At 47.1% G+C, this 16,050-nt stretch overlaps 1 protein-coding gene across 1 annotated transcript in view; it reads right to left on the bottom strand.

Moving 5' to 3' along the window:
- The window catches only part of FHL2 (four and a half LIM domains 2), an 84,971-nt gene that overhangs the window by 51,170 nt on the left and 17,751 nt on the right, over positions 1 to 16,050 (bottom strand). The gene's annotated exons all lie outside the window — the stretch shown is intronic.

A 16,050-nucleotide genomic window follows, 5' to 3' on the forward strand; every position in this document is an offset into this window, starting at 1 on the left:
CACAGAGGCATCCAGACCACATAATCCCCATTCTGACTTAAACGTCTGTAAGCTGTCTTAGAATGTTCCAACCAAGACTGGAACCAGCACTTTGGCATCTGCACAACCACAGGCTGCATTTACACCTTCAACCAGCCAGTTGGGTTTGCAGCAAGAATTCGTTTATTTTGGACAGGTCTGTCTTTCTCATTTGCAAGTTCTATGCACAAAAGGAGAGAGGACAGCAGCTCCTAGCAGGAACAGAACTAACTGGACTGGGGCCTGCGGGTAAAGCCAACACCTACAATGCTGGCATCCCATATGGGCGCCGGTTAGAGTCCCGGCTGCTCCACTTCCAATCCAGCTCTCAGCTATGGCCTGGGAAAGCAGTAGAAGATGGCCCAAGACCTTGGGCCCCTGCACCTGTGTGGAAGACCCAGAAGATGTTCCTGGTTCCTGGCTTCAGATCAGCACAGCTCCAGCTGTTGCAGCCAATTGAGGAGTGAAGCAGTGGATGGAAGACCTCTCTCTCTCTCTCTCTCTCTCTCTCTCTCTCTGCGTATCTTTCTCTGTGTAACTCTGACTTTCAAATAAATAAACAAATGTTCTTTTTTTTTAAAAGAACTAACTGGATTGACAATCTGTGAATATAAACCTGATTTCCCTGCCTCCGGGGTGCACTGTTTGAAAACTACCATGATTTTCATCTTTTTATTTGTCTATTTTATTTTCTCAATTGCTGATAGGCTGCCATTTTTGGTAGAGGAGAGTGACATCTGAGTGGGTTTAGAATTAGAGTTCTAGGAGCTGGTGTCATGGCGTGCAGCTAAATCCACCGCCTGCAATGCCGGCATCCCACATAGGTAGCAGCTCATGTCCTGGCTGCTCCACCTCTGATCCAGTTTCCTGATAATGCACCTGGGAAAGCAGCAGAAAATGTCCCAAGTCCGTGGCCCCCTGCCACCCACGTGGGAGACCTGGAAGAAGCTCTTGGCTCCTGGCTTAAGCCTGGCTCAGCCCCTGGCTGTTGCAGCCATTTGGGGAATGAAGCAGCAGATGGCACATCTCTCTCTCTCTCTCTGTAACTCTTTTTTTTTTCTTTTTTAAAAATTTATTTGACAGGTAGAGTTATAGACAGTCAGAGAGAGAGACAGAGAGAAAGGTCTTCCTTCTGTTGGTTCACCCCCCAAATGGCTGCCACAGCCGGTGCTGCGCCCCGCCGATCCGAAGCCAGGAGCCAGGTGCTTCCTCCTGGTCTCCCATGTGGGTGTAGAGCCCAAGCACTTGGGCCATCCTCCACTGCCTTCCCGGGCCACAGCAGAGAGCTGGACTGGAAGAGGAGCAACTGGGACAGAATCCGGTGCCCATATGAGATGCCGGTGCTGCAGGTGGAGGATTAACCAAGTGGGCCACGGCGCCAGCCCCTGTAACTCTGACTTTCAAATAAAAACAAATACATCTTTAACAACAACAACAGAAAAAAGAATCGGAGTTCTAGATTGGTTTCTTCCCCTTTGCATCTGAAAGGCTAGGAGGAGAGTGGATTTCTGGAGCCCACATCCAGCGTGGTGCCAGGAGCCACAGAGGAGGAGACAAGGCAGGGTCAAGACAGTTGCTTGTTGGGGCGAGAAAGCCCACGGGAGGTAGCAAGGGCCAGGGCGGCCTGTGGCTCAGAGGGAGAGAATGCCTTAGCATGACAAAGCTTTGGGATCCGAAAAGAAAGCCTCAGAGGCCGCTCAGGAAGAACAGTTCTAAGGGGAGAAAGCAGGCGAGAAGGGGAAGACTATGGGAAGAGCAAATACAAGGAAGGTTCTGTTTAGGATGCATACCAGGAGTCTGCACTGAGCTAGTGAATTTACATGCTCAGTAAGATACTGGAGGCAATTCACCTGGTGCTGCCCGGACATCAGTATTGGTTTCAGAGGGAGAAGCTGGAGTTCCCTCCGACATTGTCCCAGAACACTCATGCTGGGCATCAGCTCTTCCATGTGAGGCCATAGCATCCTAGGTCCAGGTAGGTCCAGCAAAATTACCAGATAGGGAGGAGACACCACTGTCAATCAGGGAGGTACCCCAAGTCCTTGGCTAATCCAAGTTTTGGTTCAATAGCGTCACTAATGTAATTTGGTGCCCGTTTAACTCTATGTGGATGCTTAAGACCCCTAAGAGCTGCTATTTTGTTATTGTCCCAAAGAATCCTGTTTCTGATGTGGAGCAAAGAATGTGGTATTATTGTTCCAATGCCCACCTAGGTCCTGTGTCCCTGAAACAGGAGGCAACAGCAGTGACGTAAAATCCACCCTGGGGCCACTTCAGGGTTGTTCTGGCTCCTCTGGAGCCCCTGAGCTGCCTCCGTGAATCAGACTGGGAAATCAGCTGGCCGTACTTCTCCAGGGAAGCAGGGAACAATGCCACCACTGGAGTCTGGGAAACCTGCCCCAGTGCCGCACCGGGAGAGCAAGCCAATTCATGCCTGCTTCCCACACGAGGGCCTCGCCAAGTTCGTCGGAATGAGGGGGACGAGGCATATCAGAACTACCTGGAGCCCCAGCGTGGTGACCGGCAGAGGCGGGTCCTGAGATGACCCTCTGCGCCCAGGCAGAGCTGGAAGCATGGTCTACAGTTCGATGTGGAAGGCAGGACCCAGAGCTCAGGGGGTCACGCCAGGACAGCGGTTGTCCAACCTCAGTTCAAACCAGATTTGGAGTGGGAGGGAGCGGGAGAGTTTTGTCTCCCAGATGGAATCAAGGTGAGGCCCCATGAGGCTGCTTGCCAGCTGGAAGAAAGTGTGGGAAGTCTTAAACCCAGGGCGCTTTTGTTGGCAACTCCTTCACCTTCTAGCAGCCCGGCCTGTCTGCCTCCTCTTACTGCCTGCACAGTCACCAAGCTTGTACCCGGATGAGGCCAGTCACCACCCCCCTGCCAATGGCTGCAAAACAAATGATGCTCTTTCCTCTGCACCTGCAAGGTGCAAAGAGGGTCTCCCGGCAGGTGCAGAGGAGAGGGTTAGACTGAACCTGAGTCTGTTTTAACTGAGCATTTATGACAGAGCTGGCGCCCTCGTGGGAATTGCTCTGAGCGACAGTAAGCAACCTGCTAGCTAGCAGATGTATTAGGGCGCTGTCCTTTGAAGTCTATTTTGATCGCTAATCTCTGGGCAACGTGTCACATAGCACGCTGCTTGATGCGTGGTGGCGTCCAAACCCAACACTTTGGTCTCTGTCTTAGATGAGAAGGATCCCTGGTTCAGCAGCCAGAAGGAAGTGTGTGGGACATGCGTCGTCTTCCACACAGTGTGTGGTTCTGTCGCACTGGCAGCTCGGAGGGGTCCAGAGAGGCAGGAAAGCATGTCACAAGATACAAGGTCAGAAGCTGTGAAATCTGTAATCGTGTCAGACGGACATCGGCAGTGCTGTAAAGCCAAGCCCAGACACAGCGGTTGGGAATGGCAGTACTCAGAAAAGCCACGTGACAGGACTGCAAAGGTGCATCAGAGTATTTATGGAAAAAATGGGAAGAAAAGTTTATTTTGGTACGATTTTTAAAAAATCCATGCATAGGTTTTTTTTTTCTTAATACATGTTTCCCAAGAACTTCTTGAAGACCCCTGGTATGTTCTGTTCTTTTTGACACCTGCACAGAAAAGCAACTTCAGGTAAGTTGTCATGGGACCAGTGCAGAGGTTTGTAAGAGCCTCCAGTTTTTGTTATTTTTTTTTCTTTTTTGCAAAATAACTACTGTTCCAGCCCCGAACTTCTCCATGACTTTCTTGTTAAATCCTTGTGAAATTTTAAGGGTGCAGGAGAGCCCCACTGGGAACCAACATAAAATAATTACAAGTGAGCCTCCCTGTGTGTCCCTTACTGCTTAGCTATTCAGATTCACTCATTCAAATTCCAGCCAGAAGACAGATCCTGGGGCCGGTGCTGTGGTGTAGCAGGTAAGGCTGTCACCTGCAGTGCTGGCATCCCATATGGGTGCTAGTTCGGGTCCTGGTTGCTCCACTTCTGATCTAGCTCTCTGCTATGGCCTGGAAAGGCAGTGGAGGACGTCCCAAGTCCTTGGGCCCCTGCACCCACATGGGAGACCTGGAGGAGACTCCTGGCTCCTGGCTTAAGTTCTGCACAGCTCTGGCTGTTGCAGCCAACTGGGGAGTGAACCAGCGGATGGAGGACCTCTCCTTCTCTCTCTGTGTGACTGTGACTTTCAAGTAAAAATAAATAAATCTTTTAAAATAAAAGATCTTAAAACAAGGCAGACTGACACTCACCACATCCCCAACTGTAGACAGTTGATGGAGCATACTTTCCTAGTATAATCTTTGAGCTAGTTTTAAATCCTACTTTTTAAAAATGAAAGAAAATTATAACTTTAGAGAGTATTGTCCACAGAGCTGGTTCATGTTCCAGTTGCTCCACTTCCGATCCAACTCCCTGTTAATGTGCCTGAGAAAGCAGCAGACAATGGTCCAAGAACTTGGGCTTCTGCCACCCATGTGGGACACCTGGACAAAGCTCCTGGCTCCTGGCTTTTGGCTTCAGCCTGCCCAGCCCTAGCCATTGCGACCACTTGGGAGAGTGAACCAGCAGATGGGTGGTATCTCTCTCTCTCTTCTCTCTCTCTCTCTCTGTAACTCTGCCTTTCAAATAATAAATCTTAAAAAAGGAAGCCAGTGCCAGCAGAGTGCTGCTGGGAGACTGGCAGCCACCAAAAGTGGTTATGTGTGGGTTGGATGGGGCCAGTCCCTTGCTTTCGGTGGATGAATCTGGCTGAGATACTGGAATCTAGAAGAGGCTCAGTTTGGAGGGAGGAGATGCTGTCAGTTCTCCACCCAGCTCTCCCTGAGTCCCTTTGAGTCCATTATTCTTTCTGTGTGGGCAGCCTTGGGCTATGGGAGCACCTGAGTGCCCCTGTGCAGCAGCTGATAGGTGTGGGGTGGGCATTCCTCCAGGAAGGGGACGGAGCACCCCTGAGCGGTCAGGCTGAGGCTAGACCTGGCCTGAAACGGCACCCTCGCTGAACTTCCCTGCCCTGCCTCTTTCCTCCGTTCCTTACAGAGGCACATCCTGGAGAAAAAGCATGGGACTGAAGTCCCAAACTTCCAATCATGTCTCTGTCCCTTTCCGGTGACTAAGGCTCACCCTGAAGCTACCAGTGGTCACCAACCCTGCATCAGCTCATTAGCGTACAAAGACATTCACCACCTGGAGATTCCACAGCACTTAGGAAACCCGGGAAGAAGACTAAGTAGGTATTTCACAGCATCGCTAGCTCTCAGTAGCTCCTCAGTAATAGATGGCTTGAATATATATATATATATATATATATGTATATATATGTGTATATATATATGTATATATGTATATATATATATATATATATATATATATCTACAACTGAGGTCTAAGAGACATCATCCTGCTTTGATCCAGAAAGTTATACATGTATATATATATGTGTATATATATATATATATATAGTGCACAAACACAAATGTATGTAGACATTAAAGCATTATGGTAGCAAAAAATGGGAAATTAGTCTCAGTGTTTCCAGGTAGGGCAGGAGTCAAATCATTCATCTATACAATGAAATGCATCTCTCTATATGGAACAATGGAGCATTAAGTGAAAGGAGACAAAACCAAATCATTGAGTAGCATTATATAATGTGTAAGAACTTGGCAACAATAGTTGTTTCTGGAGAGAACTGGAAGACTGGAGAATGGAAATTTGAGGAAATGAACTATAAAGGGTCTTCAAAAAGTTCATGAAAAACATATTATGGGGGCCGGCGCTGTGGCACAGTGGGTTAAAGCCCCAGTCTGCTGCATCGGCATCCCATATGGACACCAGTTCGAGTCCTGGCAGCTCCACTTCTGATCCAGCTCTCTGCTATGGCCTGGGAAAGCAGTAGAAGATGGCTCAAGTCCTTAGGCCCCTGCACCCATGTGGGAGACCTGAAAGAAGCTCCTGGCTCCTGGATTCGGATCAGTGCAACTATTGTGGCCATTTGGGGAGTGAATCAGCAGATGGAAGACCTCTCTCTCTCTCTCTCTGCCTCTCTATAACTCCGCCTTTCAAATAAATAAATAAATCTTTAAAGAAAGTGCATATTATGAAAAAGCTATGTATGGATTTCAAGCTTTTTTTAAAGATGTATTTATTTATTTGAAAGGCAGAGTTACACACAGAGAGAGGAGAGGCAGAGAGAGAGAGAGAGAGAGAGAGAGAGAGAAAGAGAGAGAGAGAGGTGTTCCATCCACTGGTTCACTCCCCTACTGGACGCAAAGACTGGAGCTGTGCTGATCCTGAGCCAGGGGCCAGGAGCTTCTTCCAGGTCTCCTACATGGGTGCAGGGACCCAAAGACTTGGGCCATCTTCTACTGCTTTCCCAAGCCATAGCAGAGAGCTGGATCGGAAGTGGAGAAGCCAGGTCTCGAACTGGTGCCCATATGGGATGCCAGTGCTTCAGGTCAGGGCACTAACCCGCTTTGCCACAGCACCGACACCTCAAACATTTTTTTGCACCAAAATACCAATATTTTAATTCCATTTTCTGTAGCCTTTGTGAAATACACTAGTACTTCTTTTTATTTCTCCTTTTGCACCTTCTGAAGTTTATACCAGGCATATTGCTTGTCTTGCTATTAAGTGCTATGTTTAGGATGTTGTTTGTGTTGAGAGCTTGGTCTTCAGAGTTGATGAGGTGGGGTCAAGGAAGCCCTGTGTCAATCAGGGATGTGTTCTTGCAAAAGATGAAGATATTTCTGCTGGGACCCTGCTTAGTTCTCTAGAGAAGTTTGCTAGAAACCCAGAGCCTGGCCCTACTCGATGTCTCTCTCGTTTGCTGCATTGGAATGGGATCTCCCACACATCTGTCCCCACCCAGAGGGCCCTCACCAGAGGCTGCATCGTGCTGGTTGGACTGTTAGCCTCCAAAACTGTGAGCTAATTCAATGCCTCTTATTTATAGAGCTTGCCTGCCTCAGGTGTTTCATCACAGCAATGACGAACTAACACAACAAATACAATAAATAGACATTCGGTTACTTTTCTCATAGCTAAAACAGGTTAAATGATGTCTATAAATAATACAATTGATAATGCTTTTAAACAGTGATTGCAGGTGGTTTCACAATAGGCAAGGAAATAGTCTGAGGCACATTTCTAAGAACAAAAACTTGTCTGTGAAAATCACACTAAAATGTGTTGAGCAAATGAGCCTGAAAAGTTGCTCCTAAAATAGAAGCCAAAAAGGAAAAAAAAAATCAAGCAAAGCAAATTTTGTAAAAGCACAGAAAGACATGCACATCTAAATTATTTCTCTATTTCCTTAACCCCAAGCTAAGCAGCAGGGTCTCCATCAAACTGAACATTACTCAATGGGAGCATAGCACATATGGTAGAATTTTCTAGATTATTGAAGCCAACAAATACATCTTTGACTCTCAGTTTTATATAATAGAGATAGATGAAGGTTATTAGGGAGAACTGAAACTGTGTGTAGAACCAAATTCAATCCATTTCAAGTTTAATTAAACCAGCTGTTCTCTACCCTTTGGTCCTCATAATCCGTTTACATACTTTTAAGTTACTAAGGATCCCAAAGGGCTTTTGTTTATGTGGACTATGTCTGTCAATATTTATTGCATAAGCATTAGAAGTGACCCAATGGTGTATTTTCATAAGAACTTAGCTAAGCCTAAGTACAGGCCTGATGCCAGGGCCTAGTCCCCAGCTGCAAAGGGAGCTAAGTGGGAAAAAAAAAAAAAAAAACAAAGTAGATCAACTGATGGGCTCACTTAGCAGAAATGAGTGGAAAAGATTCCTGTTTTCATGCAGGAAAGAATTCACAGGGGAGTGGTAAACAAGGCAGCAAGGTTTAATGAGGTAGGGCATCCATCAGAAAGGACGGGCACCTCTCCAGACAGAATCTGAGAGAGAGTGTCTAGTTTACATTCAGCCTGGGGTCCAGTTCATCCTGCCATTTCTCCCACCCCTCCTCCCTCTTCTCCTGAACAGAGGATTTGCTGAGTGTCAGTTAGGTAGCATTCCTCCCAAGGTTTTACCACCCAGTGTTATCAGTCTGGGTAGCTCACCTGACACAGACTCAGGGGAGGCTGTACGGTTTTATTGCCCAGTGTGATCAGGCCGAGTAACCCACCTGGTGCCAGGCAGAGGCGATCCCTCTAACAGGCTTCCCTTGGGAGAAGGTAGGACCACCTGCAGGGCTAGCAGGGTAGGGGCAGGACTTTGTAATGTAAAAGGCTAGGCTGTTTCTAAGACAGGTTTCCAAGGCTGTTACATTCCTTTTCGAACAATCATAGTATAACCTCTCCCTCCCCCAGCCTACTTGCCCAGCAACACCCAATCGCCATTCCCCTCCCCCTGCCCTTGCTTCAGGTATAGTATTGCTTTTAGATTGTGACTCAGAGTTGCTCAACAAATGAGGAGCCCAGGGAAAGGATTCCTGCATCTCAGGGATAGAAGCAGCTGAATATCGGAGGGCAGTGCCTGTTTCCACTCGCTGATCACTGCTGAGACCTGGTTTCAATAAGCGCCTTGCTTTGTGCTTCCTTCATGTTTCTGAGTCCATCCTTTGGTGGGTAGGTGGTCTCAGGTGGGCTTATCTCAAACAATATGATATTGAAAATGAGAACCTAAAAACATTAATTCATTTAAAAATAACAATAGGTGTGGGAGTTGACAAATTCATATTGAACTACAACAAAACTTGACAAGTGGTGGTTTCTCAAGTATTAGTTGCAATATAGAACTTGAAACTATTTCAATAGGCTTTTCATATTCTTTTAGAGTAAATGCTATTTGGGGTCTTGAGTATTGAGCCTATCAGTTGTATTTAGCCAGTTGCCAGCAACCCACATCAGAGTGCCTGGCTTTGATTCCTGGCTGTTAACTCTAGCTTAACTCTGGCTGTTAACTCCAGTATCCTGCTTGTGCTGACCCTGGGAGACCCCGGGAACTCCACAAGTAGTGGAGTTCCTTCCACCCAATGCAGGAGACCTGGATTGCCTTCCCAGCTCTTGGCTTTGGCCCCAACCTAGACCTGGACATTGTGGGTATCTGGGGAGTGGACTAGTGGATAGGAACTCTGTCTTTCTCCTCTCTTTCCATTTTTGCCAGATAAACAACATTTTAACTCCAAGCTTTCCTTAACTAAAAAATCTGGTCTATTTTGACCTTTAAGGGTGTCTCTTACCAACATGCTGTTTTGTTAGGTTTAGAACATATTGCTTCGGCAGCTCTTCCAAATGATGCTACATTGCACATGTGAACATGCAGCTCACCAGAAAAGTCTTCTCATGTTGAAAAGCTGTCAGGCTCATGATGGCAGATCTTAGTTTTCCAAAATGCTTTTTTTTTTTTTTACTGAAATCTCAAATTGTGCCTTTGAAAACAAATACTAACAGTTTTCCCTAAAAGGACAGGCTACTCTGTTCACTTTTAAGAAAATCTCACTATCAAAATCTGAGTTTGTCTCAAGTACAAATGGAAAAAGCATCTTGATCAACTCTGAACTCAACCATCACACACAGAGCCTTCGCTCCAGATAACCATAGTCTTTGAGGTGTAGAGAATACTTCGGGCATCTTCTATTTGGTCATGCTGAGTATTAGAAAGACATGTGTTTGAGGGTCCAGGTTTGGTAGCTTTAATCACGGCTACTGTTTCGTCAGGGTCAGTGTAGAGTGAGGCTGGACCTTTCTCTTTCCCACAAGCGCTCAGTGGTGAAGGATGTGATGAGAGCACCGGTCTGGTTGGGAGTCGCTGCCTGGATTCCTGCTGAGGCACTAGGAGTTTCCCCCACCACGACTTTTGTGCCCAGCATAAATGGCAACACAATGGAAAGGGCATACATTACTAAAATGAATACTCACCCATTGAGAGCCACTGCACTAAGCCACGTTAGGTGTGAATTGTTATGTTTCATAACAGAGGAGTAGACTATTCCTTCCCCCCCACCCTACAGTTTGCACAGCTAATGTCTCATGACTGTTCTCTTTTTTTCACTGAGCCTACTGAGCTGACCTTCCCAACTCCTTGGTCTTCTGGGTGAAGGATGTAGCTGGACAGATGAGTACCAGCAAACTACCTGGACCACAGGGAAACACTCCCTAGTGGAAACCATTTGTTTCCTTCCCATGGAAAATAAACCATCAGAACCCATGCGGTTAAACACTACCACCAAAAACCTCACAAAGCACCTGAACCACATGAGTAGGTCAGAACTGCAAGGACCAAGAGAGCTGAGTCTACAAAACTAGGTACCATTAATGATCCAAGTGCCATTAGTTGTGTTTTAGTTGAGATGAAGCAGTGAGCAATTTCAGTTCTGCACCTGACATTTCTATGGATACAACTGTGGATGAAGATGTGCAGACAGACAGGCCTTGATTTCTTCTTTAAGACCTTGGTTCTCCATAAAGTATATTTACACATTTAGTTTCTTGGAGTGGTATTTGTAGATGGTGTTTTATTCATTGTATGTCGTAGATCTGTCTGCAAAGTAGGGTTTCCTATACTCATTCGTCAGAAAGATAGACATGCAGATCTGTAGAAGGCTCTTCAAGGAGATCAGGATATACCACCCCCAAAGATGCTTAAAGATTATTCTGAGCTGAAGGCAGAGAAGAAGGAACAAACACAGAAAACCCTGCCACCCTCACCCCTGATCTACCTAAAAGTAGGAATTAAGTCTCTCTTTGTGAAGGCCCCCCCACCCCCCACCCCTTACACTAGGAGAATAACAACCTTCATCCCTGGAGACAGACCAAGACGGGTCTGCAGGAGCAAGTCTTACTAAAATAACCCTGTCTTCCATTAGTTTCCTCCATGTTTTTACCTTCCTACCAGGTAAAACGCCCAAATCCTTTTTCCTTTGTTTTATCACTTCTCTGCCAATCCATCACTCTCTGTTAACATGGTATATAAATGCCTGGACTAACGACTTCTTTGGGTCTTTACTTTTCTTCTCTGAAGGTCGCTGCACGTGAAAATTAAAATATTAACATTAACGAGCCAGTGCTGTGGTGCAGTAGGCTAAGGCTCTACCTGCAGCACTGGCATCCCATGTGGGCACCAGTTTGTGTCCCGGCTGCGCCTCTTTCGATCCAGCTCTCTGCTATGGCCTGGGAAAGCCTCAGAGGATGGCCCAAGTGCTTGGGCCCCTGTACCTGTGTGGGAGAATCAGAAGCAGCTCTTGGCTCCAGGCTTCAGATTGGCTCAGCTCCAGCCCTTGCAGCCATTTGGAGTGTGAACCAACAGATGGAAGACCTTTTTTCTTTGTAGCGCCACCTCTTAAATAAATAAATAAAATCTTTAAAAATATTAACATTAAATAATACTTGTGTGCCTTTTCTCTTGATAATCTTTTCTCAGTCGAATTTGCAAACCCCAGCTGTAGAATGCAAGAGGTTGGATGAAAAGTTTCGTGTTCCTGGCCTACACCCTACAGTCCTGCATGGTCAGACACACACAGTAACTGGTCAAGGTTTCAAGAGGAGAATTGGCTGCTTGGGTTCAATTCCATCTTGTAGAGATAAGGCACCCAATACCCCTTGTACTGGTCTTCAGGGCTGGAAGGCACAAACAACAGAATTTTCTGGTCTCACAGATCTGGAGGCTGAACATCTACGAGCAAGGTGTCTGTAGAATTGGTTCCTTCTGAGAGTCCTGAGAAAGAATCCATCTCATGCCTCTCTCCTAGCTTCTGGCAGCTTGCTGTCAATCTTTCCTGCTCCTTGACTACTAGACTTATTACTACTACTGGTTCCATCTCCATGTTCACATGGTGTTCCCCTCCTGTACATGACTGTGTCCAAATTTCCCCTCTTTGTAAGGACATCAGTTACATCAGATTAGGAGCCCATCCCAATGACCTCACCTTAACTATGGAGGTGAAGACTTCACTATATATACATGTTGTCCAGAGGCGGGGGACAGAATTTCCACCCATACCATCTGTAGTAAGAATAGTAACAAATTACTCATAGCTAATAGTAAAGTAGGGAAGAATCTACTGGGCATTGGGAAGAAAGAACAATGGCCAAGGAGGGGGGAAGGGTAAGGAGAAGAGGGAAAGGCACGCCTTTGGTCCCTGGGCCACTTAGCTCCAGAGGCTTTGTCCACCCCGTAACATCTGGAGCTGTGCAGAGCCAATGCAACCCAGTGTTCCTGTATCCTGTATTATGCTAGGTCACTTGTGAGAGAGATTAGTAGAGTAGATTGGTGTCAGAATCCATGCAGTCTGAGCCTCTCTTGATAAATCAAGTTCTCCAATGGGAATAAAGTGGACTTTGCTCCTGTCTCATTAGCACTAGCTTGTCTCTGGCTTGGAGGGATGGCTGGTCCTGTGTCGAGTTCCTGGGATAGAGTCCTCGTCAATTTGATTTGGTGCTAGGCATCTGGGACCTGAGGTCACAGGCCAGGGTATTTCCACATGCATGTCTTCAACCAGCCACAATGGAAAATGCTAGCAAAAATATTCCAATTAGTTCCAGCAAGTAAAAGTTGAATTCTCACATGCTGAGCACTACGCTGAAGCTATGTGAATGGAGTGATAAGTAGGCATTGCATTGGTCATTATAAGGAATCTAGAGATCATTTACATTTCTTTTTTTTTTGACAGGCAGAGTGGATAGTGAGAGAGAGAGAAACAGAGAAAGGTCTTCCTTTTTGCCGTTGGTTCACCCTCCAATGGCTGCTGCGGCTGGCGCATCGTGCTGATCGGAAGCCAGGAGCCAGGTGCTTCTCCTGGTCTCCCATGCGGGTGCAGGGCCCAAGGACTTGGGCCATCCGCCACTGCCTTCCCGGGCCATAGCAGAGAGCTGGCCTGGAAGAGGGGCAACCGGGATAGAATCCGGCGCCCCAACTGGGACTAGAACCTGGTGTGCCGGCGCCGCAAGGCAGAGGATTAGCCTGTTGAGCCACGGTGCCGGCCGAGATCATTTACATTTCTAGAGAGTTGTGTAGACTTTAGTCATGTACTATGTCATTTTATATAAGGGACTCGAGCATCTGCAGATTTGGGTATCCATTAGGAGTCCTGGAACAAAGTCTGTGTGGATGCTGAGAGAAGACTCCACTCTACAGAGAGCCCGACGCCTAGGGTAAAGAAAATAAACTAGGTTCTTCTGATCAACAGGGCTAAGTTATTCCAGCCTCATTCCACTGACATTTTTTTAAAGATTTATTTATTTATTTGAAAGGCAGAGTTACACAGGGAGAGGAGAGGCAGAAAGAGAGAGAGAGAGAGAGAGAGAGAAAGAGAGAGAGAGGTCTTCCATCCACTGATTTACTCCCCAATTGACTACAATGGCCAGAGCTGTGCCAATCCAAAGTCAGGAGCCAGGAACATCTTCTGAGTCTCCCACGTGGGTGCAAGGGCCCCAGGACTTGGGCCATCCTCCACTGCTTTCCCAGGCCATAGCAGAGAGCTGGATCAGAAGTGGAGCAGCTGGGACTCGAACCAGCGCCTGTTGCTGGCACTGGAGGCGGCAGCTTTACCCAGTACACCACAGCACCGGCCCCTCCACTGACAGTGACATTGGACCTGACCATCTGATCAAGGCCTAGTCATGGTGTTGGAGGCACAGTTCCATGCTGAACCCACCCTTCCATCAAGTACTCGACATCTTAGGATTTGGCTTCCGGAGCTATTTCTTTGGTTTAGTGGAAAAGATACTTCTGTTTCCTCACCACGCCATTTTTATATTTAGGTCAGCGTTTAGTAGGAAGTCAGCTGCCTTTAGCTTTTTGTGCCTCTTGGAGTCCTGTAGTTGTGTGCATTGATAACAGAGCCCAAAAGAGTTGCTTCCATGAAGAACTGCAGGAAAGGGCGGCTCTACCAAAGATGTTCCCCCAGTGGAGAAATGGATTCAGAAAGAAAGGGTCACAGTAAGAAACAACTGTTTGGCCTAACAATGGTTGCTTTGCTCACTTTGCTAACTTGGTTGCCTTTTGCTTTAGGTTTTCAAAGGTGTTGGTGTATTGGTGAGAGTGACAAGGCGTCCTGCCCCTGTGAATTCTCACTGTTCCTGGCTTTCCCTCCTTGGCAGCGAGATGGGTGTGGAGTTGGACATCCTGAGCCTGGGACCGTGGAGGTCCAATGTGGATACTCAGTTGGTGTCTCTTAGATAGGGCAAAGCCACAATTGTGATTGGAACAAGGGGCCACATCCAGACAATATCTTCTTATTGACTGATAGTTTCCTCTTGGTTTGCTTTACCTTTTTATTACAGGATTAGAACTCTCAATGAGACATGATCTACAAACCAAGCCACAAGCCACTTAGAGACATCGGGATGATTGAAATCAATTTTCCGCCCATTTGCTTGTCCTGATACATGCAACCTGTCTTTGACAACAAAATGCCCCCCAGATGAAATGTAGTGAGGTTAAATGCTGCATGCCGGCACAGTACGTCTTGCGGTTGATTTTTGAGTCCTCTTTATTTTGACTGATTGTTTGAGAAACTACAGTCTGAAGCAATTATACCAAAGGCTGCACCGGCCAACGTAGCAAAATCAATGCAGAATGATTATATTTCATTCTGATCTTTTTCACTCTGTAGCCACCGTGTCTCTCAGATCACGAGGAAACCAAAATAAAGACTACAGTCAACAGTGTCACAACTAATTTCCTCTCCCTCTCCTTGTCTTTTCCTGCAACTCGGATGTCCTGGGAAACGCAGAGTCCCGTGATAGCTGGCTGACGTGGGAACTAGTTGTGTCGGGCTCCAGGTCCCTGGGGCAAGTCTTGCCTTTTCCTCCCTGCCCTTTGTCTCCCGGGGAAGGAGGATTCTTCTGGATTTCACCACAGAACAAGGCAGAAGCCCACAGAGCGATAGTGTCTCCAGCAAAGGCTCGACGCAGTTTCCTGAATGACTGGAAATTGCGGTTCAACTTTCAGTTACTGGGAAACGCTTGAAGCGTCTTTCATCGACTCTAATAATAAGCCCTTGCACGCATAACTGCTTATGGTATAGAGGTGTTCAGACGGAGGAACAAAGAGAGAAAGAAAGTACTTGCTTCAGCCCGCAGTGAAACTCCAACAGTATTTTTAGCTGTGAAATGGACAATACTTGCTTTTTTTCTTTCCAGTCGACCACAGTCATTATTAAGGAATCCAACACATGGAAGTAGTAGGAAGAAGGTTTATGCTTTGGCCTCTGGTGGAAGGATTTGCTTCCTGTCTGGCAGTACAGGGACCGCACCATTCCATCCTGGTGGGGCGGGCGGAAGGGGGCAGCTCGCTTGCCCTGGCGGGGCGGGGTGGGGGAGGGCGCCACGTTTTGCTATTGACATTTGTCACAGTGCTCTGGGTTTTTAGAAACAGAGGCTCTCTACTTCCGTAAGGATGCGGGAGGAGAAGCATTTGCCAGTTTTCTGAAAGGCAATGTGTTTTCTGTCTTAGCATCATCCCCAGCCCCACTGGAGAAAAAAGTCGGTGTTCGTTTTGGATTCGTAAAGTAACTGCATCCGAGTCACCTTAACTGAGCTCCATAATTCAAGTCGAAGGTAACCAAAACCAAAATGAAAAACAGATGGCAAAGAGCGGAGACGGCAGGTCTAGTCCAGGACCTCTGTGGTTTCTCTCGGCTTCCAGACATCCCGCCTGGGGGTCGCTCCCTTCTGCTTTGCACTGGGGTCCTCCACCCCGAACAGTCATGAAAGGCAGCGTTTGATGTGGGAGCCCCCTCCCCTGGCTACCTTCTGCCTTTCCAGGAAAAGGTTGGATGCCCCCACACTGCTGCAGAGACCCTGACACAAGCAGAGTTGGGGGCAGGCTCTTGGACTGGGGGATTTTCCACCTAGAAAACACACACACACAGCACAGCACCCCCCACTTGGGCATAAGTTGTGCCAGGCTACACGTGCCGTGGAGGGCACTGGAGTTCCTAATACTCAGCCAATTGCTTCAAAGCTTTGTAGAGATCTCTACGCCCGTGACCTGACCACTATTTGGTGAATGGTGCAAGGTTTTAGGGGTTTGCTTCATTTATCCTTTTTCTTTTTCAATTCACCTTTGTAGGACTGATCAAGTAGGA

This window comes from Lepus europaeus, chromosome 13 (assembly GCF_033115175.1).
Source record: "Lepus europaeus isolate LE1 chromosome 13, mLepTim1.pri, whole genome shotgun sequence".
NCBI classification, from domain to species: Eukaryota; Metazoa; Chordata; class Mammalia; order Lagomorpha; family Leporidae; genus Lepus; species Lepus europaeus.